This window comes from Lissotriton vulgaris, unplaced genomic scaffold (genome assembly GCF_964263255.1).
Source record: "Lissotriton vulgaris unplaced genomic scaffold, aLisVul1.2 SCAFFOLD_741, whole genome shotgun sequence".
NCBI classification, from domain to species: Eukaryota; Metazoa; Chordata; class Amphibia; order Caudata; family Salamandridae; genus Lissotriton; species Lissotriton vulgaris.
The window spans coordinates 862162-877986 of record NW_028248381.1 but is presented as its reverse complement, the minus strand read 5'-3'; the positions used below and the strand labels follow the sequence as shown (position 1 = coordinate 877986).

Sequence of the window (15825 nt, the reverse complement as noted above, 5' to 3'; positions counted from 1 at the left end):
CACAGGAGTACCGTGGTACCTCCCTGGAGGCTGCAGTGCCTCACAGGGGTACCTGGGTATCTCCTTGGAGGCTGCAGTGCCTCACAGGGGTACCGTGGTACCTCCCTGGAGGCTGCAGTGCCTCACAGGAGTACTGTGGTACCTCTCTGGAGGCTGCAGTGCCTCACAGGAGTACAGTTGTACCTCCCTGGAGGCTCCGGTGCCTCACAGGAGTACAGTGGTACCACCGTGGAGGCAGCAGCGCCTCACAGGAGTACTGTGGTACCTTTCTGAAGGCTTCAGTGCCTCACTGGAGTACCGTGGTACCATTGTGGAGGCAGCAGCGCCTCACAGGAGTATTGTGGTACCTTCCTGGAGGCTGCAGTGCCTCACTGGAGTACCGTGGTACCTTTCTGGAGGCTGCAGCGCCTCACAGGAGTACCGTGGTATCTCCTGCAGTGCCTCACTGGAGTACCGTGGTACCTCCCTGGAGGCTCCGGTGCCTCACAGGAGTACCATGGTACCTCCCTGGAAGCTGCAGTGCCTCACAGGAGTACCATGGTACCTCCCTGGAGGCTGCGGTGCCTCAAAGCAGTACTGTGGTACCACCCTGGAGGCTGCAGTGCCTCTCAGAGGTACCATGGTACCTCCCTGGAGGCTGCAGTGCCTCACTGGAGTACCGTGGTATCTCCCTGGAGGCTGCGGTGCCTCACAGGGGTACCGTGGTACCTCCCTGGAGGCTGCAGTGCCTCACAGGGGTACCGTGGTACCTACCTGGAGGCTGCAGTGCCTCACAAGAGTACCATGGTACCTCTCTGGAGGCTGCGGTGCCTGACTGGAGTACCGTGGTACCTCCCTGGAGGCTGCAGTGCCTCACAGGGGTACCGTGGTACCTCCCTGGAGGATGCAGTGCCTCACAGGAGTACCATGGTACCTCCCTGGAGGCTCCAGTGCCTTACTGGAGTACTGTGGTACCTCTCTGGAGGCTGTGGTGCCTCACAGGGGTACTGTGGTAACTCTCTGGAGGTTGCAGTGCCTCACTGGATTACAGTGGTACCTCTCTGGAGGCTGCGGTGCTTCATTGGAGTACCGTGGTACCTCTCTGGAGGCTGCAGCGCCTCACAGGAGTATTGTGGTACCTCTCTGGAGGCGGCATTGCCTCACTGGGGTACTGTGGTACCTCTCTGGAGGCTGTGTTGCCTCACAAGAGTACAGTGGTACCTCCCTGGAGGCTGCAGTGCCTCACAGGGGTACCGTGGTATCTCCTTGGAGGCTGCAGTGCCTCACAGGGGTACCCTGGTACCTCCCTGGAGGCTGCAGTGCCTCACAGGAGTATTGTGGTACCTCTCTGGAGGCCTCAGTGCCTCACAGGAGTACTGTTGTACCTCCCTGGAGGCTCCGGTTCCTCACAGAAGTACCGTGGTACCTCTCTGAAGGCTGTTGTGTCTCACAGGGGTACCGTTTTACCTCTCTAGAGGCTGCAGTGCCTCACAGGAGTACCGTGGTACCACTGTGGAGGCAGCAGCGCCTCAAAGGAGTACTGTGGTACCTTTCTGGAGGCTGCAGTGCCTCACTGGAGTACCGTGGTACCACCGTGGAGGCAGCAGTGCCTCACTGGAGTACCGTGGTACCTTTCTGGAGGCTGCAGCGCCTCACAGGAGTACCGTGGTATCTACTGCAGTGCCTCACTGGAGTACCATGGTACCTCCCTGGAGACTCCGGTGCCTCACAGGAGTACTGTGGTACCTCCCTGGAGGCTGCGGTGCCTCACAGGAGTACCATGGTACCTCCCTGGAGGCTGCAGTGCCTCACAGGAGTACCATGGTAACTCCCTGGAGGCTGCGGTGCCTCACAGGAGTACTGTGGTACCTCCCCGGAGGCTGCAGTTCCTCACAGGAGTACCATGGTACCTCCCTGGAGGCTGCAGTGCCTCACAGGGGTACCGTGGTACCTCCCTGGAGGCTGCAGAGCCTTATAGGGGTACCGTGGTACCTTCCTGGAGGCTGCGTTGCCTCACAGGGGTACTGTGGTACCTCCCTGGAGGCTCCAATGCCTCACAGGGGTACCATGGTACCTCCCTGGAGGCTGCAGAGCCTCACAGGGGTACCGTGGTACCTTCCTGGAGGCTGCGTTGCCTCACAGGGGTACTGTGGTACCTCTCTGGAGGCTGCGGTCCCTCACAGGAGTACCATGGTACCTCCCTGGAGGCGGCAGTGCCTCACTGGAGTACTGTGGTACCTCTCTGGAGGCTGCGTTGCCTCACTGGGGTACTGTGGTACCTCTCTGGAGGCTGTGGTGCCTCACGGGGGTACTGTGGTAACTCTCTGGAGGTTGCAGTGCCTCACTGGATTCCAGTGGTACCTCTCTGGAGGCTGCGGTGCTTCATTGGAGTACCGTGGTACCTCTCTGGAGGCTGCAGCGCCTCACAGGAGTACTGTGGTACCTCTCTGGAGGCTGCATTGCCTCACTGGGGTACTGTGGTACCTCTCTGGAGGCTGTGTTGCCTCACAGGAGTACCGTGGTACCTCCCTGGAGGCTGCAGTGCCTCACAGGGGTACCTGGGTATCTCCTTGGAGGCTGCAGTGCCTCACAGGGGTACCGTGGTACCTCCCTGGAGGCTGCAGTGCCTCACAGGAGTACTGTGGTACCTCTCTGGAGGCTGCAGTGCCTCACAGGAGTACAGTTGTACCTCCCTGGAGGCTCCGGTGCCTCACAGGAGTACAGTGGTACCACCGTGGAGGCAGCAGCGCCTCACAGGAGTACTGTGGTACCTTTCTGAAGGCTGCAGTGCCTCACTGGAGTACCGTGGTACCATTGTGGAGGCAGCAGCGCCTCACAGGAGTATTGTGGTACCTTCCTGGAGGCTGCAGTGCCTCACTGGAGTACCGTGGTACCTTTCTGGAGGCTGCAGCGCCTCACAGGAGTACCGTGGTATCTCCTGCAGTGCCTCACTGGAGTACCGTGGTACCTCCCTGGAGGCTCCGGTGCCTCACAGCAGTACCATGGTAACTCCCTGGAGGCTGCAGTGCCTCACAGGAGTACCATGGTACCTCCCTGGAGGCTGCGGTGCCTCACAGCAGTACTGTGGTACCACCCTGGAGGCTGCAGTGCCTCTCAGGGGTACCGTGGTACCTCCCTGGAGGCTGCAGTGCCTCACTGGAGTACCGTGGTATCTCCCTGGAGGCTGCGGTGCCTCACAGGGGTACCGTGGTACCTCCCTGGAGGCTGCAGTGCCTCACAGGGGTACGGTGGTACCTACCTGGAGGCTGCAGTGCCTCACAAGAGTACCATGGTACCTCTCTGGAGGCTGCGGTGCCTGACTGGAGTACCGTGGTACCTCCCTGGAGGCTGTAGTGCCTCACAGGGGTACCGTGGTACCTCCCTGGAGGATGCAGTGCCTCACAGGAGTACCATGGTACCTCCCTGGAGGCTCCAGTGCCTTACTGGAGTACTGTGGTATCTTTCTGGAGGCTGCGGTGCCTCACAGGGGTACCGTGGTACCTCCCTGGAAGCTGCAGTGCCTCACTGGAGTACCGTGGTATCTCCCTGGAGGCTGCGGTGCCTCACAGGGGTACCGTGGTACCTCCCTGGAGGCTGCAGTGCCTCACAGGAGTACCATGGTACCTCCCTGGAGGCTGCAGTGCCTCACAGGGGTACCGTGGTACCTCCCTGGAGGCTGTGGTGCCTCACAGGAGTACCATGGTACCTCCCTGGAGGCTGCAGAGCCTCACAGGGGTACGGTGGTACCTACCTGGAGGCTGCAGTGCCTCACAAGAGTACCATGGTACCTCTCTGGAGGCTGTGGTGCCTGACTGGAGTACTGTGGTACCTCCCTGGAGGCTGCAGTGCCTCACAGGGGTACCTGGGTATCTCCTTGGAGGCTGCAGTGCCTCACAGGGGCACCGTGGTACCTCTCTGGAGGCTGCTGTGTCTCACAGGGGTACCGTGGTACCTCTCTGGAGGCTGCAGTGCCTCACAGGGGTACCGTGGTACCTCCCTGGAGGCAGCAGCGCCTCACAGGAGTACTGTGGTACCTTTCTGAAGGCTGCAGTGCCTCACTGGAGTACCGTGGTACCATTGTGGAGGCTGCAGTGCCTCACTGGAGTCCCGTGGTACCTTTCTGGAGGCTGCAGTGCCTCACAGGAGTACCGTGGTATCTCCTGCAGTGCCTCACTGGAGTACCGTGGTACCTCCCTGGAGGCACCGGTGCCTCACAGGAGTACCATGGTACCTCCCTGGAGGCTGCAGTGCCTCACATGAGTACCATGGTACCTCCCTGGAGGCTGCGGTGCCTCACAGCAGTACTGTGGTACCACCCTGGAGGCTGCAGTGCCTCTCAGGGGTACCGTGGTACCTCCCTGGAGGCTGCAGTGCCTCACAAGGGTACCGTGGTACCTTCCTGGAGGCTGCATTGCCTCACAGGGGTACTGTGGTACCTCTCTGGAGGGTGCGGTGCCTCACAGGGGTACCGTGGTACCTCCCTGGACGCTGCGGTACCTCACAGGAATACCATGGTACCTCCCTGGAGGCTGCAGTGCCTCATTGGAGTACCGTGGTACCTCCCTGGAGGCTCTCGTGCCTCACAGGGGTACCGTGGTACCTCCCTGGAGGCTGCAGTTCCTCACAGGAGTACCGTGGTATCTCCCTGGAGGCTACGGTGCCTTACAGGGTTACCGTGGTGCCTCCCTGGAAGCTGCAGTGCCTCACAGGAGTACCGTGGTATCTCCCTGGAGGCTGCGGTGCCTCACAGGGGTACTGTGGTACCTCTCTGAAGGCTGCGGTGCCTCACAGGAGCACCATGGTACCTCCCTGGAGGCTGCAGTGGTACTTCCCTGGAGGCTGCGGTGCCTCACAGGGGTACCGTGATACCTCCCTGGAGGCTGCGGTGCCTCACAGGGGTACTCTGGTACCACTATGGAGGCTGCAGTGCCTCACAGGAGTACCATGGTACCTCTCTGGAGGCTGCAGCTCCTCACAGGAGTACTGTGGTACCTCTCTGGAGGCTGCAGTGCCTCACAGGAGTACCATGGTACCGCCCTGGAGGCTACAGTGCCTCACAGGGGTACCGTGGTACCTCCCTGGAGGCTGCAGTGCCTCACAGGGGTACCGTGGTACCTCCCTGGAGGCTGCAGTGCCTCACAGGAGTACCATGATACGTCCCTGGAGGTTGCGTTGCCTCACAGGTGTACCGTCATACCTCCCTGGAGGCTGCGGTGCCTGACTGGAGTACTGTGGTACCTTCCTGGAGGCTGCAGTGCCTCACAGGAGTACCATGGTACCTCCCTGGAGGTTGCGGTGCCTCACAGGAGTACCGTGGTACCTCCCTGGAGGCTGCAGTGCCTCACAGGAGTACCATGGTACCTCCCTGGAGGCTGCAGTGCCTCACAGGGGTAACGTGGTACCTCTCTGGAGGCTGCGGTGCCTCACAGGAGTACTGTGGTACCTCCCTGGAGGCTGCACTGCCTCACAGGGGTACCGTGGTACCTCCCTGGAGGCTGCAGTGCCTCACAGGGGTACCGTGGTACCTCCCTGGAGGCTGCAGTGCCTCACTGGAGGCTGCAGTGCCTCACAGGGGTACCCTGGTACCTCTCTGGAGGCTCCAGTGCCTTACTGGAGTACTGTGGTATCTTTCTGGAGGCTGCGGTGCCTCACAGGGGTACCGTGGTACCTCCCTGGAGGCTGCAGTGCCTCACTGGAGTACCGTGGTATCTCCCTGGAGGCTGCGGTGCCTCACAGGGGTACCGTGGTACCTCCCTGGAGGCTGCAGTGCCTCACAGGAGTACCATGGTACCTCCCTGGAAGCTGCAGTGCCTCACAGGGGTACCGTGGTACCTCCCTGGAGGCTGCGGTGCCTCACAGGAGTACCATGGTACCTCCCTGGAGGCTGCAGTGCCTCACAGGGGTACGGTGGTACCTACCTTGAGGCTGCAGTGCCTCACAAGAGTACCATGGTACCTCTATGGAGGCTGCGGTGCCTGATTGGAGTACTGTGGTACCTCCGTGGGGGCTGCGGTGCCTCAGTGGAGAACTGTGGTACCTCTCTGGATGCTGCAGTGCCTGACTAGAGTACTGTGGTACCTCCCTGGGGGCTGCGGTGCCTCAGTGGAGTACTGTGGTACCTCTCTGGATGCTGCAGTGCCTGACTAGAGTACTGTGGTACCTCCCTGGGGGCTGCGGTGCCTCAGTGGAGTACTGTGGTACCTCTCTGGATGCTGCAGTGCCTGACTGGAGTACCGTGGTACCTCCCTGGAGGCTGCGTTGCCTGATTGGAGTACTGTGGTACCTCCCTGGAGGCTGCGGTGCTTGACTAGAGTACTGTGGTACCTCACTGGGGGCTGTGGTGCCTCAGTGGAGAACTGTGGTACTTCTCTGGATGCTGCAGTGCCTCACTGGAGTACCATGGTATCTCCCTGGAGGCTGCAGTGCCTCACAGGGGTACCTTGGTACCTCTCTGGAGGCTCCAGTGCCTCACAGGAGAACCGTGGTACCTCCCTGGAGGCTGCGGTGCCTCACAAGGGTACCGTGCTAACTCTCTGGAGGGTCCGGTGCCTCACTGGAGTACCGTGGTACCTCTCTGGAGGCTCCGGTGCCTCACAGGGGTACTGTGGTACCTTCCTGGATGCTACAGTGCCTCACAGGAGTACCGTGGTACCTCCCTAGAGGCTGCAGTGCCTCACAGGAGAACCATGGTACCTCCCTGGAGGCTGCGGTGCCTCACAGGGGTACCGTGCTACCTCTCTGGAGGGTCCGGTGCCTCACAGGGGTACCGTGGTACCTCCCTGGAGGCTGCAGTGCCTCACAGGGGTACCGTGCTACCTCCCTGGAGGCTGCGGTGCCTCACAGGAGAACCGTGGTAACTCCCTGGAGGCTGCGGTGCCTCACAGGGGTACCGTGGTACCTCCCTGGAGGCTGCGGTGCCTCACAGGGGTACCTTGGTACCTCTCTGGAGGCTGCGGTGCCTCAGTGGGGTACCGTGTTATCTGGTACATGTATTTTGCTTTTATGTTGGCCTGGGGGGTCATTTTTATTCCCTGCCTCAGTCTCCTCCCCACCCCATGGCTTCTCTCTCTCTCTCACTGCCTCCTCTCACTTTGGCTCAGTCTGCCCCCTCTCTGTGTGACTCCAGCCTCTCTTCATCTTCTCTTGCTGCCCTACTCTCTGTTGCCCCCCCAGCCCCCACCCCATGTCTTGCCCCCCACTCTCTTTGCTTTTTGTCTCTTTGCCTCGGTCTCTGCTCCCCCTTCTCGGTCCGTTCTCTCTCTCTCACTCTCTGTCTCTCATTTACCTCTCCCTCTCTCACGCTGCCTCCTCCCTCTGTCTGTCACTCCTTTCTCCCTCACCAGTCTCTTCTCTCTCTTCCTTGGTCTCTACTCTCCCTCCCTGCCCCATATCTCTCTCTCCTTCCTGTCCTCTCACAGACTTCCCCTCTCTCTCTGCCCCTCTCTCTCTCTGCCCCTCTCTCTCTCTGCCCCTCTCTCTCTCTGCCCCTCTCTCTCTCTGCCCCTCTCTCTCTGCCCTTCTCTCTCTGCCCTTCTCTCTGCCCTTCTCTCTGCCCCTCTCTCTCTGCCCATCACCTCTCACTCTCCCGCTCGCTCACCGCCTCACACACTGCCCCCCCACCCCCCCACCTCTCCACACCTCTCGGGGAGGGCGGTGTGACCACTGGGGAGGAAGTGCCCTCGCTGCACCAATGAGCTTCCTCCGCGGACTGACAGGAGAGAGGGAGGGGGAGGTCTGAGCCCGGGCTCCAAACTAGCGCTTACTCCGGGGCTGTTGATGCGGACAGACTCGCCGCTCCCGAGCTCTTACTCCGTCCCTCCCCTCTCTACTGCACTTACTCCTGCCAGCCGCCCCTACTCTGCCCTCCGCCGCTCCCCTCCCCCCCCCTCCCCTCTCCCCACCACCTCTTCTCGCCCCTGTCTCTCTTCTTCTTTCTCTTTCTTCGTCTCTCACCTACTCTCTCTCCTACTCTCGCCCCCCTTCTCTCTCCTTCTTGCTTCATTTGCATTTTATTCTGGGATCTCTTGGCTGGCACCCCAGGATCCTCGACCCTTCCCCGTGTCATCAGAGACCCCTCGACCCCACTTCATCGTCCTACTGCCTGTCCTGTTTGGTGGGTCACCTCAGAAAGCTGCACCCCTGCCGGGACCCCTCGAATCCTGGCAGCACCCTCAGCCCCTGGAAGGGTCACCCCAAAAGCCTCGGATCCTGGCTGGGCTCCCCGGCACCCTCAGCTCCTGGAAGGGTCACCCCAAAAGTCACGGATCCTGTCTGGGCTCCCCGGCACCCTCAGCTCATGGAAGGGTCACCCCCAAAAGTCACGGATCCTGTCTGGGCTCCCCGGCACCCATATCTCCTGCCAGGACCTCCTCAGCTGATGGCTGTGACTCCAGCACCCTCATCTCCTGGCTGCGTTACCCCAGCACCCTGAACTCTTGACTGGTTCCACCCAACACACGTGCTTCCTGGTGGGAACACCCCGAGTCCAGGCTGGTCCGCCCCATCACCCTTGGCTCCGGTCTGAGTTACCACCACTTCTTTGTCAACTTTCTCGTGTACTCGTCTACTGGTGATGTTCTCTTGTCTCCTGGCGCCTTCACCCCGTCTCCAGGAAGGATCACCCTAGCACCCTCGGATCCTGGCAGGAGCACCCTGCACCCCGATTGGATTGCCTCGTCTCCTTACAGGATCTCTGTGGTTGCCACCAGTGTGATCTCTCGGTAGGATCGCCTCGTCTCCTTACAGGATCTCTGTGGTTGCCACCAGCGTGATCTCTCGGTAGGATCGCCTCGTCTCCTTACAGGATCTCTGTGGTTGCCACCAGTGTGATCTCTCGGTGGGATCGCCTCTTCTCCTTACAGGATCTCTGTGGTTGCCACCAGTGTGATCTCTCGGTGGGATCGCCTCGTCTCCTTACAGGATCTCTGTGGTTGCCACCAGTGTGATCTCTCGGTGGGATCGCCTCGTCTCCTTACAGGATCTCTGTGGTTGCCACCAGTGTGATCTCTCGGTGGGATCGCCTCGTCTCCTTACAGGATCGCTGTGGTTGCCACCAGTGTGATCTCTCAGTGGGATCGCCTCGTCTCTTTACAGGATCGCTGTGGTTGTCACCAGTGTGATCTCTCGGTGGGATCGCCTCGTCTCCTTACAGGATCTCTGTGGTTGCCACCAGTGTGATCTCTCGGTGGGATCGCCTCGTCTCCTTACAGGATCTCTGTGGTTGCCACCAGTGTGATCTCTCGGTGGGATCGCCTCGTCTCCTTACAGGATCGCTGTGGTTGCCACCAGTGTGATCTCTCGGTGGGATCGCCTCGTCTCCTTACAGGAACGCTGTGGTTGTCACCAGTGTGATCTCTTGGCGGGATCAACTCGTCTCCTTACAGGATCGCTGTGGTTGCCACCAGTGTGATCTCTCGGCGGGATCTCCCCGCTTCCAGTTAGGATCAGCTCGGCAGCTGGTGGGATCGCGCCTGGCTTGGTCACCTTCACACTTTTCTCGCCTGGCAGGATCACCTCGCTGCTGGTTGGGTCTCCTGCACCGCCTTCGGATCAGGTCAAACAGCTTCTTACTTTACTTCTTTTAGGGGAGTGGTGACAGGAAAACTGTTCTGGGTTCACGTTCAGTAGGCTGGTTAAGTAGCTCGGGGGCAACACCGTCTGTGCTGGTCAAAAAAACTTTTGGTGGGCTCCAGGCCCTGGCAGAACCTGGCAGAGCTGCCCCTTGGTGGAGCTGGTCGGGCAGGCTGGGGTAGGATGCCCGGCAGGGTGGGTAGGAAGTGGGGTGTTACCTCTGAGAGGGTGAGGTTGACCTTAAGTTCTTGGTTATGGAGTTCTTGCCTTGATGTTCCTCTCTTGGTTGTCCTCTCATCTTGGTCTTACCCTTCCTCGCGTGTAGTTCTTGCCTTGATGTTCCTCTCTTGGTTGTCCTCTCATCTTGGTCTTACCCTTTCTCACTTGTAGTTCTTGCCTTGATGTTCTTCTCCTGGTTGTCCTCTCATCTTGGTCTTACCCTTCCTCGCTTGTAGTTCTTGCCTTGATGTTCTTCTCTTGGTTGTCCTCTTATCTTGGTTACGCTCCTCTCTTGTAGTTCTTGCCTTGGTGTTCTTCTCTTGGTTGTCCTCTCATCTTGGTCTTACCCTTCCTCGCTTGTAGTTCTTGCCTTGATGTTCCTCTCTTGGTTGTCCTCTCATCTTGGTCTTACCCTTCCTCGCTTGTAGTTCTTGCCTTGATGTTCTTCTCTTGGTTGTCCTCTTATCTTGGTTACGCTCCTCTCTTGTAGTTCTTGCCTTGATCTTCCTCTCTTGGTTGTCCTCTCATCTTGGTCATACCCTTCCTCGCTTGTAGTTCTTGCCTTGATCTTCCTCTCTTGGTTGTCCTCTCATCTTGGTCATACCCTTCCTCGCTTGTAGTTCTTGCCTTGATGTTCTTCTCTTGGTTGTCCTCTCATCTTGGTTACGCTCGTCTCTTGTAGTTCTTGCCTTGATGTTCTTCTCCTGGTTGTCCTCTCATCTTGGTCTTACCCTTCCTCGCTTGTAGTTCTTGCCTTGATGTTCTTCTCTTGGTTGTCCTCTTATCTTGGTTACGCTCCTCTCTTGTAGTTCTTGCCTTGATGTTCTTCTCTTGGTTGTCCTCTCATCTTGGTCTTACCCTTCCTCGCTTGTAGTTCTTGCCTTGATGTTCCTCTCTTGGTTGTCCTCTCATCTTGGTCTTACCCTTCCTCGCTTGTAGTTCTTGCCTTGATGTTCTTCTCTTGGTTGTCCTCTTATCTTGGTTACGCTCCTCTCTTGTAGTTCTTGCCTTGATCTTCCTCTCTTGGTTGTCCTCTCATCTTGGTCATACCCTTCCTCGCTTGTAGTTCTTGCCTTGATCTTCCTCTCTTGGTTGTCCTCTCATCTTGGTCATACCCTTCCTCGCTTGTAGTTCTTGCCTTGATGTTCCTCTCTTGGTTGTCCTCTTTTCTTGGTTACACTCCTCTCTCGTAGTTCTTGCCTTGATGTTCCTCTCTTGGTTGTCCTCTCATCTTGGTCTAACCCTTCCTCGCTTGTAGTTCTTGCCTTGATGTTCTTCCTTGGTTGTCCTCTCATCTTGGTCTTACCCTTTCTCACTTGTAGTTCTTGCCTTGATGCTCTTCTCCTGGTTGTCCTCTCATCTTGGTCTTACCCTTCCTGGCTTGTAGTTCTTGCCTTGATGTTCTTCTCTTGGTTGTCCTCTTATCTTGGTTACGCTCCTCTCTTGTAGTTCTTGCCTTGATGTTCTTCTCCTGGTTGTCCTCTCATCTTGGTCTTACCCTTCCTCGCTTGTAGTTCTTGCCTTGATGTTCTTCTCTTGGTTGTCCTCTCATCTTGGTGACGCTCCTCGCTTGTAGTTCTTGCCTTGATGTTCTTCTCTTGGTTGTCCTCTCATCTTGGTGATGCTCCTCTCTTGTAGTTCTTGCCTTGATGTTCTTCTCTTGGTTGTCCTCTTATCTTGGCTACGCTCCTCTCTTGTAGTTCTTGCCTTGATGTTCTTCTCTTGGTTGTCCTCTCATCTTGGTGACGCTCCTCTCTTGTAGTTCTTGCCTTGATGTTCTTCTCCTGGTTGTCCTCTCATCTTGGTCTTACCCTTCCTCGCTTGTAGTTCTTGCCTTGATGTTCTTCTCTTGGTTGTCCTCTTATCTTGGTTACGCTCCTCTCTTGTAGTTCTTGCCTTGATGTTCTTCTTTTGGTTGTCCTCTCATCTTGGTGACGCTCCTCGCTTGTAGTTCTTGCCTTGATGTTCTTCTCTTGGTTGTCCTCTCATCTTGGTCTAACCCTTCCTCGCTTGTAGTTCTTGCCTTGATGTTCCTCTCTTGGTTGTCCTCTCATCTTGGTCGTACCCTTCCTCGCTTGTAGTTCTTGCCTTGATGTTCTTCTCTTGGTTGTCCTCTCATCTTGGTCTTACCCTTCCTCGCTTGTAGTTCTTGCCTTGATGTTCCTCTCTTGGTTGTCCTCTCATCTTGGTCTTACCCTTCCTCGCTTGTAGTTCTTGCCTTGATGTTCTTCTCTTGGTTGTCCTCTCATCTTGGTCTTACCCTTCCTCACTTGTAGTTCTTGCCTTGATGTTCTTCTCTTGGTTGTCCTCTCATCTTGGTCTTACCCTTCCTCGCTTGTAGTTCTTGCCTTGATGTTCTTCTCTTGGTTGTCCTCTCATCTTGGTCTTACCCTTCCTCGCTTGTAGTTCTTGCCTTGATGTTCTTCTCTTGGTTGTCCTCTCATCTTGGTCTTACCCTTCCTCGCTTGTAGTTCTTGCCTTGATGTTCTTCTCTTGGTTGTCCTCTCATCTTGGTCTTACCCTTCCACGCTTGTAGTTCTTGCCTTGATGTTCCTCTCTTGGTTGTCCTCTTATCTTGGTTACGCTCCTCTCTTGTAGTTCTTGCCTTGATGTTCCTCTCTTGGTTGTCCTCTCATCTTGGTCTTACCCTTCCTCGCTTGTAGTTCTTGCCTTGATGTTTCTCTCTTGGTTGTCCTCTCATCTTGGTCTTACCCTTCCTCGCTTGTAGTTCTTGCCTTGATGTTCTTCTCCTGGTTGTCCTCTCATCTTGGTCTTACCCTTCCTCGCTTGTAGTTCTTGCCTTGATGTTCTTCTCTTGGTTGTCCTCTCATCTTGGTCTTACCCTTCCTCGCTTGTAGTTCTTGCCTTGATGTTCTTCTCTTGGTTGTCCTCTCATCTTGGTCTTACCCTTCCTCTCTTGTAGTTCTTGCCTTGATGTTCTTCTCTTGGTTGTCCTCTCATCTTGGTTACGCTCCTCTCTTGTAGTTCTTGCCTTGATGTTCTTCTCTTGGTTGTCCTCTCATCTTGGTCTTACCCTTCCTCGCTTGTAGTTCTTGCCTTGATGTTCTTCTCTTGGTTGTCCTCTCATCTTGGTCTTACCCTTCCTCGCTTGTAGTTCTTGCCTTGATGTTCCTCTCTTGGTTGTCCTCTCATCTTGGTCTTACCCTTCCTCTCTTGTAGTTCTTGCCTTGATGTTCTTCTCTTGGTTGTCCTCTCATCTTGGTCTTGCCGTTCCTCGCGTGTAGTTCTTGCCTTGATGTTCCTCTCTTGGTTGTCCTCTCATCTTGGTCTTACCCTTCCTCTCTTGTAGTTCTTGCCTTGATCTTCCTCTCTTGGTTGTCCTCTCATCTTGGTCATACCCTTCCTCGCTTGTAGTTCTTGCCTTGATGTTCCTCTCTTGGTTGTCCTCTTTTCTTGGTTACACTCCTCTCTCGTAGTTCTTGCCTTGATGTTCCTCTCTTGGTTGTCCTCTCATCTTGGTCTAACCCTTCCTCGCTTGTAGTTCTTGCCTTGATGTTCTTCCTTGGTTGTCCTCTCATCTTGGTCTTACCCTTTCTCACTTGTAGTTCTTGCCTTGATGTTCTTCTCCTGGTTGTCCTCTCATCTTGGTCTTACCCTTCCTCGCTTGTAGTTCTTGCCTTGATGTTCTTCTCTTGGTTGTCCTCTTATCTTGGTTACGCTCCTCTCTTGTAGTTCTTGCCTTGATGTTCTTCTCCTGGTTGTCCTCTCATCTTGGTCTTACCCTTCCTCGCTTGTAGTTCTTGCCTTGATGTTCTTCTCTTGGTTGTCCTCTCATCTTGGTGACGCTCCTCGCTTGTAGTTCTTGCCTTGATGTTCTTCTCTTGGTTGTCCTCTCATCTTGGTGACGCTCCTCTCTTGTAGTTCTTGCCTTGATGTTCTTCTCTTGGTTGTCCTCTTATCTTGGCTACGCTCCTCTCTTGTAGTTCTTGCCTTGATGTTCTTCTCTTGGTTGTCCTCTCATCTTGGTGACGCTCCTCTCTTGTAGTTCTTGCCTTGATGTTCTTCTCCTGGTTGTCCTCTCATCTTGGTCTTACCCTTCCTCGCTTGTAGTTCTTGCCTTGATGTTCTTCTCTTGGTTGTCCTCTTATCTTGGTTACGCTCCTCTCTTGTAGTTCTTGCCTTGATGTTCTTCTCTTGGTTGTCCTCTCATCTTGGTGACGCTCCTCGCTTGTAGTTCTTGCCTTGATGTTCTTCTCTTGGTTGTCCTCTCATCTTGGTCTAACCCTTCCTCGCTTGTAGTTCTTGCCTTGATGTTCCTCTCTTGGTTGTCCTCTCATCTTGGTCGTACCCTTCCTCGCTTGTAGTTCTTGCCTTGATGTTCTTCTCTTGGTTGTCCTCTCATCTTGGTCTTACCCTTCCTCGCTTGTAGTTCTTGCCTTGATGTTCCTCTCTTGGTTGTCCTCTCATCTTGGTCTTACCCTTCCTCGCTTGTAGTTCTTGCCTTGATGTTCTTCTCTTGGTTGTCCTCTCATCTTGGTCTTACCCTTCCTCACTTGTAGTTCTTGCCTTGATGTTCTTCTCTTGGTTGTCCTCTCATCTTGGTCTTACCCTTCCTCGCTTGTAGTTCTTGCCTTGATGTTCTTCTCTTGGTTGTCCTCTCATCTTGGTCTTACCCTTCCACGCTTGTAGTTCTTGCCTTGATGTTCCTCTCTTGGTTGTCCTCTTATCTTGGTTACGCTCCTCTCTTGTAGTTCTTGCCTTGATGTTCCTCTCTTGGTTGTCCTCTCATCTTGGTCTTACCCTTCCTCGCTTGTAGTTCTTGCCTTGATGTTTCTCTCTTGGTTGTCCTCTCATCTTGGTCTTACCCTTCCTCGCTTGTAGTTCTTGCCTTGATGTTCTTCTCCTGGTTGTCCTCTCATCTTGGTCTTACCCTTCCTCGCTTGTAGTTCTTGCCTTGATGTTCTTCTCTTGGTTGTCCTCTCATCTTGGTCTTACCCTTCCTCGCTTGTAGTTCTTGCCTTGATGTTCTTCTCTTGGTTGTCCTCTCATCTTGGTCTTACCCTTCCTCTCTTGTAGTTCTTGCCTTGATGTTCTTCTCTTGGTTGTCCTCTCATCTTGGTTACGCTCCTCTCTTGTAGTTCTTGCCTTGATGTTCTTCTCTTGGTTGTCCTCTCATCTTGGTCTTACCCTTCCTCGCTTGTAGTTCTTGCCTTGATGTTCTTCTCTTGGTTGTCCTCTCATCTTGGTCTTACCCTTCCTCGCTTGTAGTTCTTGCCTTGATGTTCCTCTCTTGGTTGTCCTCTCATCTTGGTCTTACCCTTCCTCTCTTGTAGTTCTTGCCTTGATGTTCTTCTCTTGGTTGTCCTCTCATCTTGGTCTTGCCGTTCCTCGCGTGTAGTTCTTGCCTTGATGTTCTTCTCTTGGTTGTCCTCTTATCTTGGTCTTACCCTTTCTCGCTTGTGGTTTTTGTCTTGACCTTGGGGTTCTTAGCTTGGACTTCTCTTGTACAAGTTGGAAAACTTTCTAATCTTGCTCTGTATTAGAATTTTTACTGTGTGAGGTTTGATCCAAAGTTTCTTGCCTGGAATGCCGGTGTTTCTTATTTTCATCTGATGGCTGGTAGTTTTTGTCTTGTGGTCCATGTCATGTCTCATGTTGTTGCATTCTCCTGTGGGTTTCTGTCCTGGTGTTGAGGGTCTGCCCTGAATCTCTTCCTTTAGGATATTGTCTTGCACTTTTTGCCTTGTAAGGCGGCTTCTCCTCTTGCAGCCCTTCACCATTGCTAGCGGGGCCCAGCTCATGATCAATGCCTTAGGCATGAGCTGATTATTGTGAAAAGATACGATAAAGGCAGTAGGCCTGACATACGTCTCGTAAGTATTATAAAAGTATATGTTAAAATCAACAGGTATTTAAGGGTGACTTTTTATTACTTTGCAGTATTCTAGTAAAAGCCGCAGAGAGAGATTCTATGGACTCCCGCAGAGTGCTGTCATAGTACAGGAGTACCGTCGTAGTACAGGAGTACCTTAGTAGTACAGGAGTACCGTCATAGTACAGGAGTACCTTAGTAGTACAGGAGTACCGTCGTAGTAC

At 55.0% G+C, this 15825-nt stretch overlaps 1 protein-coding gene across 13 annotated transcripts in view; it reads left to right on the top strand.

Moving 5' to 3' along the window:
- DGKZ (diacylglycerol kinase zeta) overlaps nucleotides 1–15825 on the top strand; it is a 502570-nt gene that overhangs the window by 14160 nt on the left and 472585 nt on the right. For 6 of the 13 annotated variants that reach the window (XM_086949966.1, XM_086949963.1, XM_086949961.1 and 3 more), the window contains exon 1: nucleotides 9404–9532. The exons of 4 other annotated variants lie outside the window; for them this stretch is intronic. The gene's annotated coding sequence lies outside the window, so the exon portion shown is untranslated. Of the gene's footprint in view, nucleotides 1–7736; nucleotides 9533–15825 lie in introns of those variants that run through there. 3 more of the 13 variants (XM_086949965.1, XM_086949971.1, XM_086949972.1) reach the window with 3 other exon arrangements.